The sequence below is a fragment of the Hordeum vulgare genome, chromosome 7H (assembly GCF_904849725.1).
Source record: "Hordeum vulgare subsp. vulgare chromosome 7H, MorexV3_pseudomolecules_assembly, whole genome shotgun sequence".
NCBI lineage: Eukaryota > Viridiplantae > Streptophyta > Magnoliopsida > Poales > Poaceae > Hordeum > Hordeum vulgare.
In genome coordinates, this window is record NC_058524.1 from 594,207,577 (window position 1) to 594,226,613 (window position 19,037).

General features: G+C 41.1%; 2 pseudogenes; one reads left to right on the plus strand and one right to left on the minus strand.

The window, feature by feature from the left end:
- Positions 1-2,679: 2,679 nt before the first annotated feature.
- On the plus strand, positions 2,680-3,492 carry LOC123410958 (annotated as a pseudogene).
- A 12,344-nt stretch (positions 3,493-15,836) lies between these two features.
- Positions 15,837-17,817, minus strand: LOC123409416 (annotated as a pseudogene).
- Between the last annotated feature and the right edge of the window lie 1,220 nt (positions 17,818-19,037).

Below are 19,037 nucleotides of genomic sequence, written 5' to 3' on the forward strand. Positions count from 1 at the left end.
AATATTATCAAAGCCCACCAAATAGAATCAGAATTTTCTGAACTTATTTACAAAAAATCGATTTTACTGTTCATCCAAGCTGAGAAAGAGTTCTCTCGCTTTCAAGTAGCATTTCATTCTTTGTTTTCTAAAGTAAAACTGAAACACACACACAACACAGACGAGCAACTGGCATGGCATGGCCTCCCGAACAAAACGAATGTTCATAGACAAACTGTTTTATTGCATCACACTCCACCTGCATCGCTCGGTGGATGCTCACCTCGTCCTCATGGCGACGGAGACGGGCTCGGCGCGTCCTCCGCCCCGACCACCGGGACCGGGACATCAATCAACCCTGGCTTGAAGCTGCACGGCGTGCCGGCCGGGACCGCGCCCTCGGACACCAAGAACGCCAGCGTCGAAGCGTCGAAGCGTGCACCCCCGGCCCCGGCGAGGCCGGCGCCCTTGGCCCTGGCAAACAGCGCGCCTTCGTCCGGGAAGCCATGCGCAAAGGGTCGCGCCAGCGCCGGCGCGACGGCCGAGGCCACGATCACGACGAGGGCGAGGACGAGGGCGAGGCCGGATGCCATTTGGACGGCGGGCGGAGGACCACAATCACAAGTCACAACTCACGCCACAATCGATTGAGCTGTTGATCTTCGTTGCTGGAGTGAGTTGCTCTGGGTTTCATTTATCTATAGAACCCGTTTGTGAAAAGTGTAACGCGCTTCGTGAATGAAGATGTGCGCAAGTTTCATGCTCGCGTGCAGTAACTGCGATGGCGCTCCGCGCTCTTGTGGATCAACTCAACATGGGGTGACGTTACACACCTTGCTTTTTCCATATAGAGAGAGGGAGTTACAGAGTGTTGCTGAACCATGCAAAGGTTTACAGAGTGTTGCTGAACCATGCAAAGGTTTAAGCTAAATGATCAGGGGCTGCTACATGTTGGCCGACGGATCTTTCCGCCCGGCGAGCCGTCGGATGTGACAATTGTTCCCTGCAACATATGTCTTGTTGCGGAGACATTTGCAACATATATTATGTTGTTTGTTTTTTATAATATGGGTCGAGTTGCGGAGATTGCTTTTGCAATATGAATCGTGTTGTGGGATATTTATGCAACATGGGTTGTGTTGTCAAATTTGTTTTTGCAACATGAGTTGTGTTACGAGTTTTTTTTTTTTTTTTTGCAACTGTTACGGAATTTGTTTTATAACATAGGTCATGTTGCGCGGCCTTGTTCTTGATCTGTTTGTAACAAAAGGCTAGTTGCAGAAACAATGAATCAGTTGCAAAACGTAGATATGAAAGGATTGGCTCCTGACTATTTGACGAAGCCGATCTAGCGGACATGAATGCGGTGAACGCTTACGTAAGATCGGTTAGTTGAAAGAAATCATTTTCCAAATGATCATATCAACTAAATTGTGGATCTAGCATTAGTATATAGTAGCAAAACAACACGTGCGTTGTAACGGGGAGGGAAAACACATGTCTCTAACCCATTAACCATGACTGCAGACCACAATAGGTCCACATACATCTTGTATGTGTTGGCGTTTATGTTCTTTCCCACCCTCATCGACGGTGGTCTCAGTGCTCACACAATCAAAACGTGTTTGAATATGATCAATCCTACGATCTCTATCTATTTCCGCATAAGATGAGAAATCTACTTTCCTTTTCCCTTGTGGGATTTTACCGAGGTGTGCATGCATGGTTATAAATGGGTTTTTTTCGTCTCCAATTTAGCTTTGTTGAGGTGTTGATTATGAATTATCGGTACAAAAAAAAGACGAATCGTGCACTATTGATCAAGAATGCAACCTAAACAATATTTACATGATTACCAGGTAAAAAATATCATATTCAGATCATACACATCTTTCTAATAAATTTCCATATATAATATGTTGAAATTAGAGTGAAGAATAAAAAATATGGATATTTTCAAAAACTATTTGAATGTGTCACTAAGCATCAATTTCAAAATATTTAACTGATAAAACAACGCTATATTCATATTTCACACATTTTTCTAATCAATTTATATATATAACAAGTTAAAATTAAAACTAGGCTTTGAAAGTTATGAATATATCAAAAATCTATTTGAATCTGTCCAAAATAATACGTTATTTTCTGAATGTTGCTGGCTGATTAACCGAAGGATCATGGGATTCTCTGCAAAATTTGATATGTTTTTGGACTCATTTACCGCCGGACTGTAGGTTGATTAATGAAAGAACACGCGCGCGAGGGGGGATACAGAAACCGAAATGTTTTTCTATTCTCACTTAAAACAAGAACACGGGACGCACTTTTGCACAAAAGCCCCTATAGTCTTGGTTATTCAACCCGCACTCCAGATGTAAGTTATTCGTACAACAATAAAAAAACAAATCGCTCATTCACAGGATCCGGCCGGCCACAACACTCCCATCGCCCCCAACGCACCGAGGCCGCCGCCTGATAGAAAACAAAGGTGGTGATCTCCGGTGGTCGGCATCCAGATCCCCGCCGACTGCGAGGCTGGCCGGCATCCACATCTCCGACGACTGCGAGGTGGTCGACGCACGCCCACTGCCGGTGGCCCTCCTCTTCCCTGCTGCTCGCGCCTTCCCCGCCCAGGACCTCCTCCGCCTCTTTGCTGCCGCACCCGTGAAGCTGATCTAGGCCAAGTCCTGAACCGCTAGATCCAGAGGCTCCCGTTCGAGGAGAAGAGGCAGGAGCTGCTCTTCGGTGCCGATGGAGGAGGGAACGAGGAGCCAGCAACGGCACCATCAGGTGTTCATTCTCTATGGTGCTAATGGAGGCGGCATCAACATCAACAGGTAGTATTCAAGAGGATGAAGGGGGCATGCATGGCACAGTTGGCCGCGGTCAATGCGAGCCACGAGCAGGGGAAGCAGTCAGGATGAGTGGCGCAGAACCGGTCAGACCTGGTGTGGGCACCATGGCGCGCAGGTGGTGGAGGGTGTGGCATGTGGGCGTCCGAATCGGGTCGAAGGCGAGGCAACTGATGGTCGGAGGCAAAGCTGCTGGCCTGATCCGGAGCAGTCGACGGGCAGGCGGCCAGGTCGCGCGACGACAGAGGAGCTCCAAGGCGCCTTCTATGTTGTTCTCAGTTCATCACCAACAGGGGAGGGGGAGATTGATGTGTGGCTCTGGCCAACCACCACGACCGCGCATTCCAGGAGTGGTGAGGCGACGCCAAGCCGTTCCTGCGCACCGTCTCTGAATAGAGAAGGGGCAGCACGCATCGGGTAGAATGGAAAAGAGATCCAGCAATGTGATTGTGATGTGTTTTGCTGGATGTTGTGTGGATAAGGGACACGTGGTGGGTAGTGTGTGTTGTGCTAGATGTTGCGCTGGACCGATCGGAAGTTGCTGGATCATCCATGGATTATAATTTTTTTGGGGATGAGCACCTACTGTGTGTTGATTGTTTGTTAGTTTAATAAATATTCATGCCTATCACATCTTACTTCCTCCGTTTTTAAATATATTTTTTAGAGATTTTAATATGTACTAGATACGAAACAAAATGAATGAGTAGTCTATATTCATCCGTAAATAGTTCATATTTAAATCTTTAAAAACACTCACATTTAAAAACGGACTGAGTAATAATTAAAAGTGAGTGAAATATTGAAAATAGATTCTTAAGGAGAAGATATTTAGGGTTTACGTGTATTTTCTGAACATCATGATATTCCTCAACTTTGAATGCCATTGACGTCTTGGTGAGATTGTGAGGAGAGAGGGAGGGATGAAGAGTAGAGATAATGCAACAACACTGCATCTTGCTCTTGTCTTGTTTCGTCCTTTACGACAGCTGGGAGGAGGAAGCACTCCCTTCCGTTGTACCATCTATCATGCGGCTCTGTGTACCCTAATCCTGATCACCATTGAGACCCATTGATAATGTACACTGGTCATGTTGACATGAAGGGTGTGCTTATACTACTGGAGGCAGCGAGTCGATAAAAGAGCACCAACCAATGTAAACTCTTGAATACCACGTGAATTCTTGGATTTATTTTATACTCGTTGCAATACACGGGCATTTTTACTAGTAATAAAAAAAAGTAGAAATAGATAACCAGACGACACAAAAATGTTTGTTGATAGATCCATTATTTAGACGGCCCATGTTGTCGTGCCACTTTATTTCTCGCTCAGGCCGACTCGTAAATAAGTCTCCCGTCTACCACGGTGCTACTCAGCTGGTCCAGTACTATTGTAGCGCCTTCATTTTTTTAGCAATGTTTTCTTTATCCGTTTTCACCAATCATTAACGAAGGTGTACAACTTTCAAAGGTCACTATTATCTCATCATGTTACGACAAGTGATGCACTGCATGTGTGCCACTTGTCGTAACCTAATAGTTTTTCTTTTTTTCATAGACCCTTTTATTTCTTAAACCGTGCGTCCAAATCTCGAACCGTTTTCATCGTTGCATTTTCCGCATTGAGATCTTCAAAACTAGATCCCATGTTGACAAGTTCTGACAAACTTTCTTTTCAAGACAAAACTGTGCATCTCACTAAAGAAAAAACACATTTTATTTTCGTTTCCGAGAAGGCAAATTCATGCCTCTCAAGGAAGAAAAAAAATAAGGTTTTTTTCGTTTTTGAGAGCTTGCCGAAAAAAATGCATGCCTTTTACGAAAACAAAATCATGCCTTTCGAGGAAGAAAAAAAACTTTATTTTCGTTTCCTAGAAGGCAAATTTATGTTTGTGCCTCTATAGGACGGGGAAAATGCATATTTTGTGCACAAAATTTTATTTTTTCTCATCCAAAAGCTAAAAAGACCGGTGGAAAACTGGAAAGACGGAAAAAAAACCTTCTAAAAAGCTGAAACCGTGTTCATAAAAAGCTGACTCGTGACGGTGGTTGAGAACACGCCAATTGGCGGCGCCCGAGAGTGACCCTGGGGAGCCTCCGGAACGTGCGCTTCTCAGTTAGTTTCTCAGTTGTTTTCACTGTTTTGAATGATTTATTCGGTTTTCTTTAATTTTTCTTTTTTCCATTGGTTGTTTCTTCTTTGATTTTAAATATTTTTATTGTTTTTCTTTGTTTTCTTTACTTGTTATTTCCTTTTTATTTTATTCAACACATGGCTACATTTTTTGAAAACATTGCACATTTTTCATATACATCACAAACATTTCTTTGCATACGTAGATCTTTCTAAGTATTATTATTTTTCAATATACATGTTTATCATATATATTTTACATAGATTTTATACATTTAGGAAAAATATACAAGTTTAGAAGATTTCAAATATATGATTAACATTTCTTGCAAATACATGTTTTCGTAACAAAAAAAACAAATATAATTTATATATTTTTGAAATAGAGCTTTTTTTCTTGAATGATCCAAAACAGTTTTTTTAGCAATGGAAATATTACGTTTGCATTGTATAAACAATTTTATAAAATCTCACAAACAAAATTTTGAAATACTTGTTTTTTTTAAATGTAATGTACTTTTTTCTGAATGGCACAAAACATTTTTAGAAAATTTGAAAATATAGATTTTAAATTAGGTAAAATTTCCCAATATTAAAAATATACTCATTTTAAATGGTTGAGATTATTTTAAATATATTGAACATTTCATTTAACCAAAAAAATCCATTGCCTTTAATTTCTTCCAAATCATGGTGAACATTTATAGAAGTTCTATATACATTTATATTTTTGGAATATTTTTATTTATAACATTTTATAGATATTTTTTGTAGGGGTATCATCAAGTTTTATTGCTCAAAGTCCACATGTAGTGGCATTACAAAGGGATCACCGGGTTGGATCAACCAAACGTGTCTCCCCTGATCGAGAAACTTGGAAAGCTCAGCGAACCTATCGGCATCGCTGTTAGGAGCTCGGCCTTCGGAAATAAACTTACAGTTAAAAATAACGCCTTGTTTTCTATCTATGATGATAGAGCCATAAGCACCATTGGTGCCCTTGTGAATGTCATACTGTCATTCACTATCTGCTTCGAATCAGATGCTATTACGAACCTTTGGATCAACGGATCATCCGCCAAGACTAGGGCCTCGTGACAAGTAATGACTTCCATTCTCTCTACATCAGTGATTCGATGTATTGCCAGGGAGAGCTTCCCATAAGATTGCCCCGCCATCTCTACATCAGTGATTCGATGTATTGCCAGGGAGAGCTCCCAGGTTCTGATTCCTTGCAATGTCAGCATCTACATGGATCCTCATATAGTCTGTAGGTCGAGGCGTCGAGCCCTGGGCTGCACAGCTGCATTCCTGTTAGCATTGGGTAAAATTTTGTTTTTGATCGACGTGAGTTCTCACTCCCGAATAAAGCTGTTAATGACCTCATGAGTTGTCGCTGGACTTTGGAAATATAAACAGAAGGGAAAAATATATGTACGTGAGTCTGCGTGATAATCGACCGCCCATTTAAAGTTTCCTTTAGGTGGAGCCCTGGGGCAAACCTTATATGGCACCGGCTAGTTCAGTTTCTGCAAATGTGCGCTTGGCTGACCCATTTAACCTTTCACTGTTCTGTGCAAGCTACACTAACCAACCAGACAGCTCGCCTGGTGTGATTACTCACATCATTTTTTATTCTTTCCTCTATTCTTTGTTTTTATTTTTCATTTTTTATTTCTTTTTTCCAAAAATGCGTAGTTTTCAAACTTGTGAAAATTTTATTCAAAATCGATGAACTATTTTTCAAAATTGATTTACTCTTTTTGTACTTTATTTTCATTTCCAAAGTTGACGAACTTCATTTTTGTGATTTCTACGAATTTATAATGTTTTTCAAAATCATGAACTTATTTCAAAAATCAATAATCTTTTTAAGAATGTTCTGAATTCTTTTCAAATTCGTGTATTTTTTGTGAACTTTATTGAGTTTGGGGACTTTTCCGATATTCTAGTTTTTTTGTAAAACTGTTTCCTCAAAAAGTCAACGGTCCATAGTGAAACAGTCAACCGCGACCAGTAAACCAGAAAAATCGGTGTCCTGATCAAGGACACGATCGATGGGACTTCCTAGGCGCCGCTCAATGCGGCAAACTGCCGAGCAGCCGCACATGAGGTCGCCGACTGGCCGGCCCAGTTTCTCTACTTTTTTTTCTAGTCCTCCTTTTCCTTTTCTGCTTATTTCTTTTTTTCTTTTTTGGTTCGGTTTTTCTTTCTTTTTTCCTTTTCATTTAGAATTTGAAGCAAAACCATTTTACGGATTTTAAGAAATACTTTTTGAAAATTTATAACATTTTTAAAAATTCAGAACATCTTTTTGAAATCATGAACATTTTTTGAATTGCGAATAAATTTTGAAACATAAAAAAATTTCAAATTCCTGAAAATATTATAAAACCATGGTCATCTTTGAATCTGCGAACATATTTTGAAACCACAAAATTTTTCAAATTGTGAACAAAAATTGAAATATGAACAAATTTTGAATTGTGAACAAATTTTGAAACCATAAACATTTTTCGAATTGTGAATAAATGTCAATATCATGAACAAGCTTATCAAATTGTGAACATTTTATGGATCTGTTAACAAATTTTGAAAGCATGAACTTTTTTGAATTGTGAACAAATTTGGAAACACGAACAAATTTCAAATTCGTGAACAAAAATTATAAAGTTCTGAACATTTTTCCTTCAACCACGAACATTTGTCGAATCTGTGAACAAATTTTGAAACATGAACAAATTTCAAATTCGTCAACAAAATTATGAAACCATGAACATTTTTTTAATCTGTGAACAAATTTGAAATTCGTGACCCAAATTACAAAACTGCAAACATTTTCCCAATCTTTGAACAAATCTTGAAACCGCACACATTTTTCAAATTGTGAACAAAATTTGAAACATGAACATTTTCCAATTTGTGAACAAATTTTTAAATCATGAACATTTTTTTAATTGTGCACAAATTTTAAAATCATCAATATTTTTTAAATTGTGCAAAAAATATAAATTAATTAGAAATTAAAATATGAAAAAAAAAAGAAAAAAAAAAGAAATGGGAGAAAAGAAAAAAAGAAATTATAAAAAAGAACAAGGAAAAAAAATAGTTCAGGAAACCTTCTAAAAGTTTCTGAAAACCAGAAAAAAAAACAGGCTGGAACCTCGAGAAGGTTGGCAAAACCAGGGGCGTTGGAACCTTAAACAGGCGGGCCCACCCCCAAATGATCGCTGGCATATCCCTATGTGAAGCCCCAACATTATGATGCAGTGAGCGTCCAATAGGATTTTCCTTGAGCACTGTGCTCCTTCTATGCCCCAGACACAACTACTCCCTAGTTTTTCTGTTTACTTTCGTTTTCCGCCCAAGTATTGCACGGGCCTTCATAATACATTAGTGATCGCTTCAATATTTCATGATACTTGAAAAAAAACATATCTCTTTTGTTTTGAAATATATATTTTAATTTCATTGTAACACTACAAAATTAAAGAAGATTTTGTGTTGGTATTTATCTTCAGAATGATAGAGGATTGGTTTTTATCAGGGATTTGACGACATCACAGTGGTAGCAACTAGCAAGTTGGCTTCGATGGAAAGGAAAGCCTCCTTGACGGCAGAAGGCATGTTAATAGGTTGGTTGATGCGTTCCATAGGGTGGGGCGTGTGGCGCATGAAGAGTCTGATGAGACCAAAATCAATCACTTCCTCTATAACACTAAGCTTTCTGTTTTTAGAAAGCTCACATTTAATTGAGGTCTTTAATAAGAATTGGGTCACCTGATTATCATCCGGTCAATAATTCCTCGAAGCTCTCTCGTTCAATTGGTTTATACTATACACTATGCTTTTTAATTGTTAAGACCTCACAATAAATTGAGGTCTTAGAATTAGGTCAATCAATTTTAACCGGATCAATAATTTCTCAGGGATCTCTCCCGTAGGAGTGCCATATGTTTTTTCTCTAATTTTGAAGCTCTTTCATTGAGTTGAGGTATCCAATTTTGGATTTGCTTTATGATTTTGACCGGGCCAACTATTTAATAAATCAATCAACAACAATCGACTTATAGAAACATATTAATCCCACACACTATCTCACCATCTAGAAAAAATAAGGAACCATATGATATTATAGAACCAATATAGTCATACAACCACCGTCGCAGAATTTTTTTTCATACAAATATATGTTGGTTAGCAAATAACACATATCACATATCACATTACGAAAGTCCCACCAAATCACCTCATTATAAATAAAAATAAACACACTCTACCATCTCCTTACCTGTCAAACTAAATATTTTATAAATTTCAAAATATAAATGGTTTTAGTTTTTTTGAAAAAATAAATCTCTTTAACTTTGACCAAGTTTAGAGAAAAAATAGTGACATCCACAATATTAAGTAAAAAATATGAAATTCATTTCATAATAAATCTATCATACTTATTTCATATTATGGACTTTCAAATGTATCTCTACAAATTTGATCAAAATGTAAATGTTTGACTTATCAAAAAAGTTATATACCTTATACTTTGAAACATAATAAGTTTTTCAAAGAAACTTAACAACACTAACAACGCAGCAAAGTCGATTGTTGATGGTGAATTCGGATGTCGCCACGCTACGCTCAATTGTCGCACTATGTACCATCTCCTACGGTTGTGGTGGAGCACTGACCAACAAAAAATGTGCAATGGCCGCCTGGCCCAATAAAAATTCCCTAGGGATATAAGAATAAAATGGACCATGAGATGGCCCGCCCAGATTTTCAAGCACTCCGCCACTGATCTCGTGGGAACGTATCTGGTGCAACGGTGAATTTGATGCTACCGATGCACCGATGTCCGTATCTCACTTTATAAACTGGAAAAAATAGAAATTTTGTGAATGTAAGTATGCCACATATCTACCATAGTACAAAATTTTAGATTCAAATTCAACGTACAAAGTTAGAAATCAAAAAAAGACAAAGCATGCTGTTAATAGTACCTAATGCAACCTGGGCCTTGAATTCAGCCCATTTTGTATATAATTGTAAATTTTTCTTTTGTGTTTACTAATGCCGTGTTTTTAATTTGAACCTAAAACTTCGTAATATGAAAGATTCTTGTTGCTAGTACAACATATTTTTATTTAGAATTTTTGACATTCCTAAAATGGATTTTGTTAGACAGGTAGCACAAAATGGCTAGGTGCGCTAGATATTTCCCTCTAGTCAGCAAGTTTGGCATGACCAAATCGTATGGGCGGTGCAGCTTATCCGATGGTTTGTGTGCGGTTAGATGGCCAAGGGAAGCCTTTGATCAGTTCCACTTGCGTGTTGGCATCCGACACCTGCCACATGGACTTGTAAAAATGGATAAAGGAATAAACCACCACATCACATGTTCGGGGTAAAAATGTTGCATTTTTTTTTTGCACAACCACTGTTTTACAATTATAAACAAGCACTAAAATTGAGGAATGCACTTATTTGCCTTTTGAGATCCTGTAAAATTTATAAAATATGGGATCTAAGAGCATTTACAACGAGAAACCCCGAATCCGCCCCAAATGCATGGACGAACGACCTGGTCAGTGACCAATCAAAAACACAATTCACACGAAAGCCACAAATCGGCCTCAAACGTAAGGACTGACGGACACCCTTAATATCCATCCCAATGCAGATATTAGAAGTCCCAAGCGTGATCGGGCGCTTCCGCCACGTCAGATCCGGGCCACACTGGACCACCTAACCCCTACATATATTCGTTATGATCCGTTTCTCAGACGAAATCCTAACCACTCCACTCCACTCCACTCTCCTCCGCTCCATTCTGCCATCCAAGCTCCCGCCTGGCGATCTCCAGCATGGCGGGTAGCGGATGTGAGTCCTACACATCCCGATCCGTCGATTATGAGCTCATCCCACTCAGTCCTGAGAAGGAGATGTTCGTACGGCTTGCGCTGCACCGCTACCGGGAGGAGCAGTGGCGGAGCCAGCGTGTAGTCACGGTGGGCCATGGCCCATCCAGAATTTGAAGAATTTTATTTTAATATGTACTTATTTAGCCTAAAAAATCTGGTTGAGTTTTTTTTCTGAGATGTGCACACCCTCCATTTCCCTCCTGGCTTCGCCACTTGGGAGGAGGCCGCCCGAAGACAGCGCGTGGACTCATTTTGTCAGGAATCAATTGCGTCCTCCCAACCGGTGCATTGATTCGTCGACATGGGTACCATATAGCTGCTTCACCGGAGGCAGTGCGGTCCGTGTGGCGTCAGAAGTGATGGTGGACGCGCAACTCCTTCGTTGGTGTGTCAAGCTAGAGGACGCGCAACTCCTTCGTTGGTGTGTCGGCTCCTCCCAGGAGGAATCCATCATTGATCTCACGTCCACGGGAATCGTTCGGTTTGTGAGCTGGGACGAGGAAAAATAGGGCATGCATGGGAGACATCGGGAGCTCGACTCCTGTGAGCCGGCTAGTATCGCATGTCCTACTCTACCTCCTAGACGAACCGGCAAACACTACGACTGGCGCAGCCGCCCATCGGATATGAGCACGACGAAGCCGGACGAGCTCAATTTACTATTAGAATTACGTTGCAGGCAAGAAAATGGATTTAAAGTTTTTAATTTAAATTTTTTGATTGTAGAATGCATTATTTAAGGGTTGATTAGTCACTGTCCACGGACGTTTGATATGTCGAATTTGTAGTCTGTTTGTAGATGCTCTAATCTAAGCGCAATAACCGCAAACAGGACAAAGGAATACAAGATGCTACAGCATTATCACATTCTACAAAATGTCATCCGTGAACACACCGCGTTACTTGATCCGTGTGCTTAAACAATATAGTCTCAAAACCAACCTTCGTTCCATCGACCGTTACCAGGCTCTGCATGAGGACGAGGAAACAGGAAAACCTCCCCGATCTCGCCCGTCACCACATACACCCAGCCAAATCACGAGCCATCGGAGAGAGAGAGAGAGCGCCAAATCATGGACCGGGGATTCTCGCAAGATTTCCCCACCAAACCGCCGCCTCGGGCGGCCGTCACGTCCCGTCCGCCGCATTTGTTTAAGCACGCCGGCGATGTGGCCTCCGCGCATCCATTCATCCTCCGAATTGTTTACTCGGCGGTGAACTCGAGCCTGCCCTGCGCCCATGATTAAAGACAAGACGCCTCCCCACTCCCACCACGGGAGGCATGCATACGCAGACGCGGACGTACGTACGCAGGAGATCTCGGGCTGGCTCCTGTCGCCTCTCGCGATTTTACTTTGGAGAAATGTACCTTGTACTACCACACTCACACGCCGGCAGTAGCAGGAGTACCAATTGCTAGCTAGGCTTTGCTCGGCACGCATGCACTTTGGTGGGTGGCCTTTGGGGTGCTGAAAAGACGAGCACAATCTCAAGCCACACGCGGGCTGGCACCGGCAGCCAGACATGCATGGAACAGCCCCGTACGCTCACTAATTTGTTTCTTTGGATCAAATCTGCACCTCAAAGTTAGCCCGTAGGATGAGACGGCTAGGCGCTTATTCTAGTCCTAGGCCGAGCTGATTTGTTCAGACCGGTTGCTGCCGGATCCAGTTTGGCGAACCAGGCGTTGCTCGTACTAGGAGGGATCTCACTTGACGCTCAAATTATTCATGAGAACTCGTTAATCATTGGGGCGGAACCGCCGGACGGTGGTGCTGCAGTCCCTTGGTTGATCGATCCGTCAGGGAGCGGTGTTGCTTTCGGGGTGTCGCTCGGATGGTCAGAACTCTGTAGGGGAAGGGGAACCGATCCGGCCTGATCCGCGTGACACGGCTTAGTTCCGTGCTGTCAACTCGCGCGCGCCTAACCAGGTCGTTGTCTAGCTCGATCAATCGTCTCCCCCACCGCACCAGCTAGGGGCAACTTGGAGCTGTCGCTACCGTTGGGGACTAGGGGCGACCGGAACATTTTTCTACCTGGCGTTCTCACAAAGTCAGAAACGGAGGGCTGGACCGGAGAACATGCTAGATCTATCTGCAGATACATACTGAGGCAGACATGCTACGATCGATGAGGCCCGCCTGATGGAGTGATGGATTGCCGGCTGCGCGATCACGGATGAAGGAGAGGGACCCTCACCCTATGGAAACAATCAAGCTGGCGATGAACAAGAGAGACAACATACTCCTTCAGAATTTCATGAACAATGCGACATCTACGTAAATACATTTACGTCATAGTCTAACTTGGCAATAACTGATTGGATTAAGAGGAGGATGAGGCCCAGCCACCCCTGAAAATCAAGGGGGGCATGTTTAGATTACTTGAAAAGTTTAGTAAACTTATGTAGGCTTTAGTAGGTCCAGCATTTTTGGAATTTCATACATATGCTACGCACACACAGTGCAAGTATACTTTTCTGCTTAGGGTGTGTCCTTGTTTTTTTTTTTGAAAAGAAGGAACTTAGCCCTCGGCCTCTGCATCAACCGATCGATGCATGCAGCCATTTTATTAAAATAGTTTGAAAATAATGTCTTAGCTCCACAAGTCTTTGAAGCAAAATAATGAAAACAAAGATATAATAAAAAGCAAACTGTCATATCCAGCGTCACTAAAAACAGACTACGATGTCTATACATCTAATTTATTATTAGCATCCCCATTCAAATCGACTGAAGATAGTCCGTGCGACCATCTCTCATCGGTTCCATCCAATATCCATAAGCTCCATGGAGTCCGCATGACTGAGTAACGACCACGTACGGATCCAAGACGTCGCTCTGAAGATAATCTGCAAAAAGTTGATGAAGTTCTTGCCATTAAAGATGGTATCATTCCTGGTATTTCATATAGCCCAAAATAAAGCACATACCCCAATTCTGATAATTTTCGATATTTCAACGTCCACTCTATTGAGCCACGTTGTAAATAACGAACTAATGCATAAAGAAGGAGAAACATTAAAGGCTATATAAACAGTGCGCGATAGTAGTTTTGCAAGATTGCAGTCAATATTAATAAGGATGGTTGTTAATATCCGTGCGTTGCCACGGAACAATAAAATTAGACACACACGTTGATCAAACATAGCTCCACATGGTACCCCGAACCCGATGATTTTTCCGGTGAGGCTTTCACTAAATATAGAAGTTGCTGATGCGTTCATAGAAGACAAAATATATTGAAATAAATAAATTAGATCAAAGTGTATTTAAATATAGTAAAAACACATGCCAGACACGACAATAGTGAATGTTTTGTAATAAACATCACTCTCTTGTGTTTGTCCATTTTCCTCTTGAAGAATCATCATCACCCGACTCTTTCAGGCTGGTTCGTTGAGCCACAAGAGCGTCAATATTAATAAGGATGGTTGTTGGTTGCTTCCAAATGCGGCGGGTTTGGCCACCCTGCTGTTGTGGCAAACGATCCTATGGCTTGCTTCGGTGCTATCGGCGAGTAGGTCATGGTCGTTTCAGCCTTTCAGCGAAGTTTTGCGGACCATGCAACTAACCTGCGCATGACATGCATGCCGGATGAACCCTGCCATATATTAATCTTTTTTGGGTGGGTGTGGGTGACAACCGTGATGATGATTACATAAAAATAATAAAGGGGAAGATACAAGCTTCTCTTCCTCTCCCACACTATGTGTCGTCATTGTGGCCAGACTTTTTCATATTGCCAAATGCGCAAACATAACTTAGGAAATCCGTTAATGAGTATAGGTTCATAATTAGCTGCAGTTTCTGCATTGGAATAGATGAGCATATAAGATAATTATTAGATAAAACAATTCAATTCTTATAATTGGAATATTTCATATCAATACAAAAAACATGCTCCAAAAATTAAATCATAGCAGTTCAAGGCCTTCCCAATCAAACATGCGAGTGAACCAAAATGCGATGTACAATATTATAATACATAAAGTAAAAAAAAAAGTCAGTCTATATGATAATTTTAAAATGTCAACATACTTCAGCCTAGTCTCTTTGCAATAAGTAAACCAAGTGCGCATTAAAACTTCACCATTTAAATTTGCATGCTATGTTTTTCTTGAGACTTAAATGTCTTTTGGCTGATTCCTTGTAAAGACGACAAACTTTGTGTATGTTATAAAATTAACGAGTGGCCACCCAGTCGCTGCAAGGTTTCTAAAAAAAAACAATATTTTCACAATCTTACCTTTGCCAACGAACTATGACCAAACAAGCCTTTTTAAAGTTACAATTGTGGCATTTCTTTCAGTTTTTCTTTTGGCGCCATCATCAACACAAAACAATTGAGTTGTTTCACAAATTGAGGTCTGTGAAGTAACCAGATATGAAAATAGTTTTAATACGAGGGAAAAGTGGAGAAAAAGCTGAACAATTTGAAACCTATGAATTTCTTTTTACCTTTGCAATGCCATTCAACTTTCAAATGAAGAAATCACACTTCAGTATTGATATGACATTTTCCTATGAAATGAAATGGTCTAATTAAAATGAGTTTCGGAGAAGAAACATGAGGTCTCAATCTCATGGAAGTTTTCTCTGGTCTCTTGGGAACTTCTCTATCCTAACACCTGCGGAGTTCTTATAGAACTTCCTAGATGAACAATATTGAAAATTCATGTACGTACTTCACTTTCCTGTATCATTGCACAAGGCATGGCACTATAGTTCCTGCATTTTCCCTAAACTCTGGTTTTCAATTCATGCATTTCAGAGGAGGCCTTGAGCAGTATCAGGCGTGCTACATATATCTTCAGTAGCCTTGTTGTGGCTTCTCCCTTGAAACCTTCACTCGAAGGGTACGTCCCTCCACAGTCTGCAGAGATTCAAAGTGAAAATCAGATTTTTTTAGCTGACACTGAAACCAACCAGTTGTTACACTGACCTACTTGTTGAGAGAATTTATCGCGCAGTAGGATTGCTCCTTTGTCGCCATTGTGACAAACAAAATCCCCTTGAATGCCTGGCCCCTCCTCTGCACTCATAGTATACTACTCTAGCATCAACCACTTTGCCGTGCGTGCTGAACAACTTCTCCAACCACGAGTCGTCCACTTGCCACGGCAGATAGCACACGAAGATTTCGAATGGACACCCAGATTGACGGGGAGTTGTGATATATACTGTCAAAGGTCTGACACTGCCATATATCACCTTTAATGTCCACATGAAAAGTTAATCAGCGAAGCCTAAAGCATAAGGTTTCCACAGCCTGCCTTTAGCATATGAAACAAACATTTCCAAAAGCAACCAAAAATGAAACAGATTAAAGAACATTCAGGTGCACATACTTCATACCACCCATGAATGAATAAGCTATTGAACAGGGTTAACACTTGACAGAATGAAGGGACCGATTAACTTGGCTCGTATTAAAGTATATACAAGCCCCCATGAAGCTACAGAAAGTACTCACATATACATGGTATGTTCTAACAGCCTTCTCAGCCTCCTCAACAGTAATCATGGTAACATACCCAAATCCACGGCTCTGGCCCGTTTTGTCATCGTAAATGACCTGCACAATCTGCATTTTAGAACAGGGAGAGAAAATATATATATACATATATACATCCTGCTAGCTGCATCTCAGCAGTACTGATGACATTCTAAAAAAAACAGTACTGATGAAACAGATTGCCAAACAAACAGTCCATTCTTGCCGATGTTGGATTTGGGCCATATTTGTCATATATCATAGAAAGAACAAGGATGATGAAGAGCTGAAAAGGCTAACCTCCGAGAACACCACTACTCCGGCATGGTCGAAGCTTAGTGTGAGGGACTCGTCGTCAATGTGGTAGGGTAGGTTTCCCACATACACTGTGGACCCCTTTGATGCATATTCTGTTGGTGTGTCCTCCCCATAATCTTCATACTGGTCCGGCTCTGGCTCCGGCAGGTAGTTGCTGGTATTGGTCGGGTAAGTAATTTGAGCTGTGTGAGCATTGCCTCTTTTAGCCATTGCCGTAGTGTAAACTTTTGGTGCACTTACAGTTGGTTCTACTGGGTGAGTAATTTGTGCTTTCTGAGAGTTGTTTGAACCTCTTCCTGGCCTTGGTGCACTGACTGTTGGAGCCACAGGATAAGTAGCTTGATAAGTGTGAGCGTTGTTTGAACCTCTTCCAGTTCTTGCCGCAGGGTGTGGCCTTGGTACACCGCCAGTTTGCACTACAGGATAAGTAACTTGAGAAGTGTGAACATTGCTTCTACTACCAGCATCCCTTGTCGCACCGTATGCTCTTGGTACACCAATAGTTGGCTCTACAGGGTGAGTAACTTGAGAAGTATGAGCATTGCTTATGCTACCTTCAGCTCTTGTCGCAGGGAATGCTCTTGGTGCACTGACAGTTGGAGCTACATGATAAGTAACTTGAGAGGTGTGAGCATTGCTTGTGCTACCTTCAGCTCTTGTCACAGGGAATGCTCTTGGTGCACTGACAGTCGGGGTTACATCCAGTGCAGTTCTAACCGAAGTATGCATTTGCTGGTTTTGGTTCACAACATTCTGAAGAGGATTCTGATTGGCAAGAGAAAGGCGGTCGACTGACGCCATTGCTAGGTACATGGCATTTTCCTTTTCTGGATGAGATGCTCGTAGCCATTTGCACTTGAACGCAAGCCTTAATGTTTTCCACTTAGTTTCCTTATCAGTAGCATGGCAATGATCATCAACCGAGAGACTGCAGGCTATGTATATCACACCAAAAAGAGCGCGAGATTGTTCTGCATCCAGTTGTGCTCGGTACCTCGGCGATCTGGTTGCCGCCGAGCACATACCTCTCCTCCTCCTCCTTGACCTCCCGACCCACGCACCCCCCGTACCTTTCCTCTTCATTGACATATGTCGCCGCCTCTACTGCCATGACATTTGACCTCCCGACCCACGCACCCCCCGTACTTTTATCAGAAGGTTTTGATTCTGATGTTCTTCTATAGCCTAGGTGTTGGTTCATTTGCAGATGTTATTTATAGTTTTATATTCCCATCTGTTAGGTAGGAGATGTATGCTACATAAGAAATTGCAAAGGTCTCACCAACTAATAGCAAGAACCAGTACGATTGACTCATCGATGGTAAAAAGTTGGATATTAACAGCATATGCAAACTTATCTCGTTTCTTTTCACACACACACATACGCACACACACATCTGCAGGTAATAGTTTTGAAATGGCAGAAACACAGCGAATGGATCTAAATAAACATTACTATGGCTATTGCCTAAAGAGCTGGGTGGCAGCATTTGACCAAAGATGAATAAGTGTTAGGAAGAATTACGTCGCCATCCACAAGATTTAAACCGATGGTGTCTATGACGGCCTGATGTGGTGAGGAGCGACATGTAGAATCGAATTGTTGAATCCCTTGATTGCTAGGACATGAGCACAAAGTATAATAAACCAAATAACACTTGTGGTGTTAAAAAAATCCTCAAAGATACTCAAGGGAAGCTTGCTATATTAAGGGAGAACCAATATAGGAAAAAATTCAAAGAATTACCAAAAGAAACAACCAGTAATATGAAACAACAACAAACGCTATATTCGAAAAACTAAGAGTTGTCACATCATCAAGTATATTCGAAAAACTAAGAGTTGTCACATTATCAAGTACACCTCACCTAAGATAACAGAAGACGTGCAACCTCACCGTTGAACAATCATACAAAGGGTCAGGAGTACACATCTGGAATTTCTCTTTCAGTTAACATGTACAATGTTTCAATGATTTAACCCGACATGTCTTATTTTGCTCTCATGTAAACAGAAGGGAGAAACATTCATGTATATACAGAACTGGAGATACGAACTGAACTGGAGCTAGCAAGGAAATCTTACTTTTAAAGTGGATGGCCTATTTATCAGAAGAGAAGGGCATCTATGCAGAACTGATAGGAATATTTAACCAGTTTTAATGTAAAATATGAGCTTTGATTGTCGAAAAAAACAGTGTAACAGATAATGAACAGTAGGACTGGGACACGTTTGTTAATTTGCCATGTATGATTTCACGTTGTTTGTCACTGACTAAATCTGATCTTCACTCTTAAATTTTTTGGGACTGCTCTTCACTGACAAATGTTA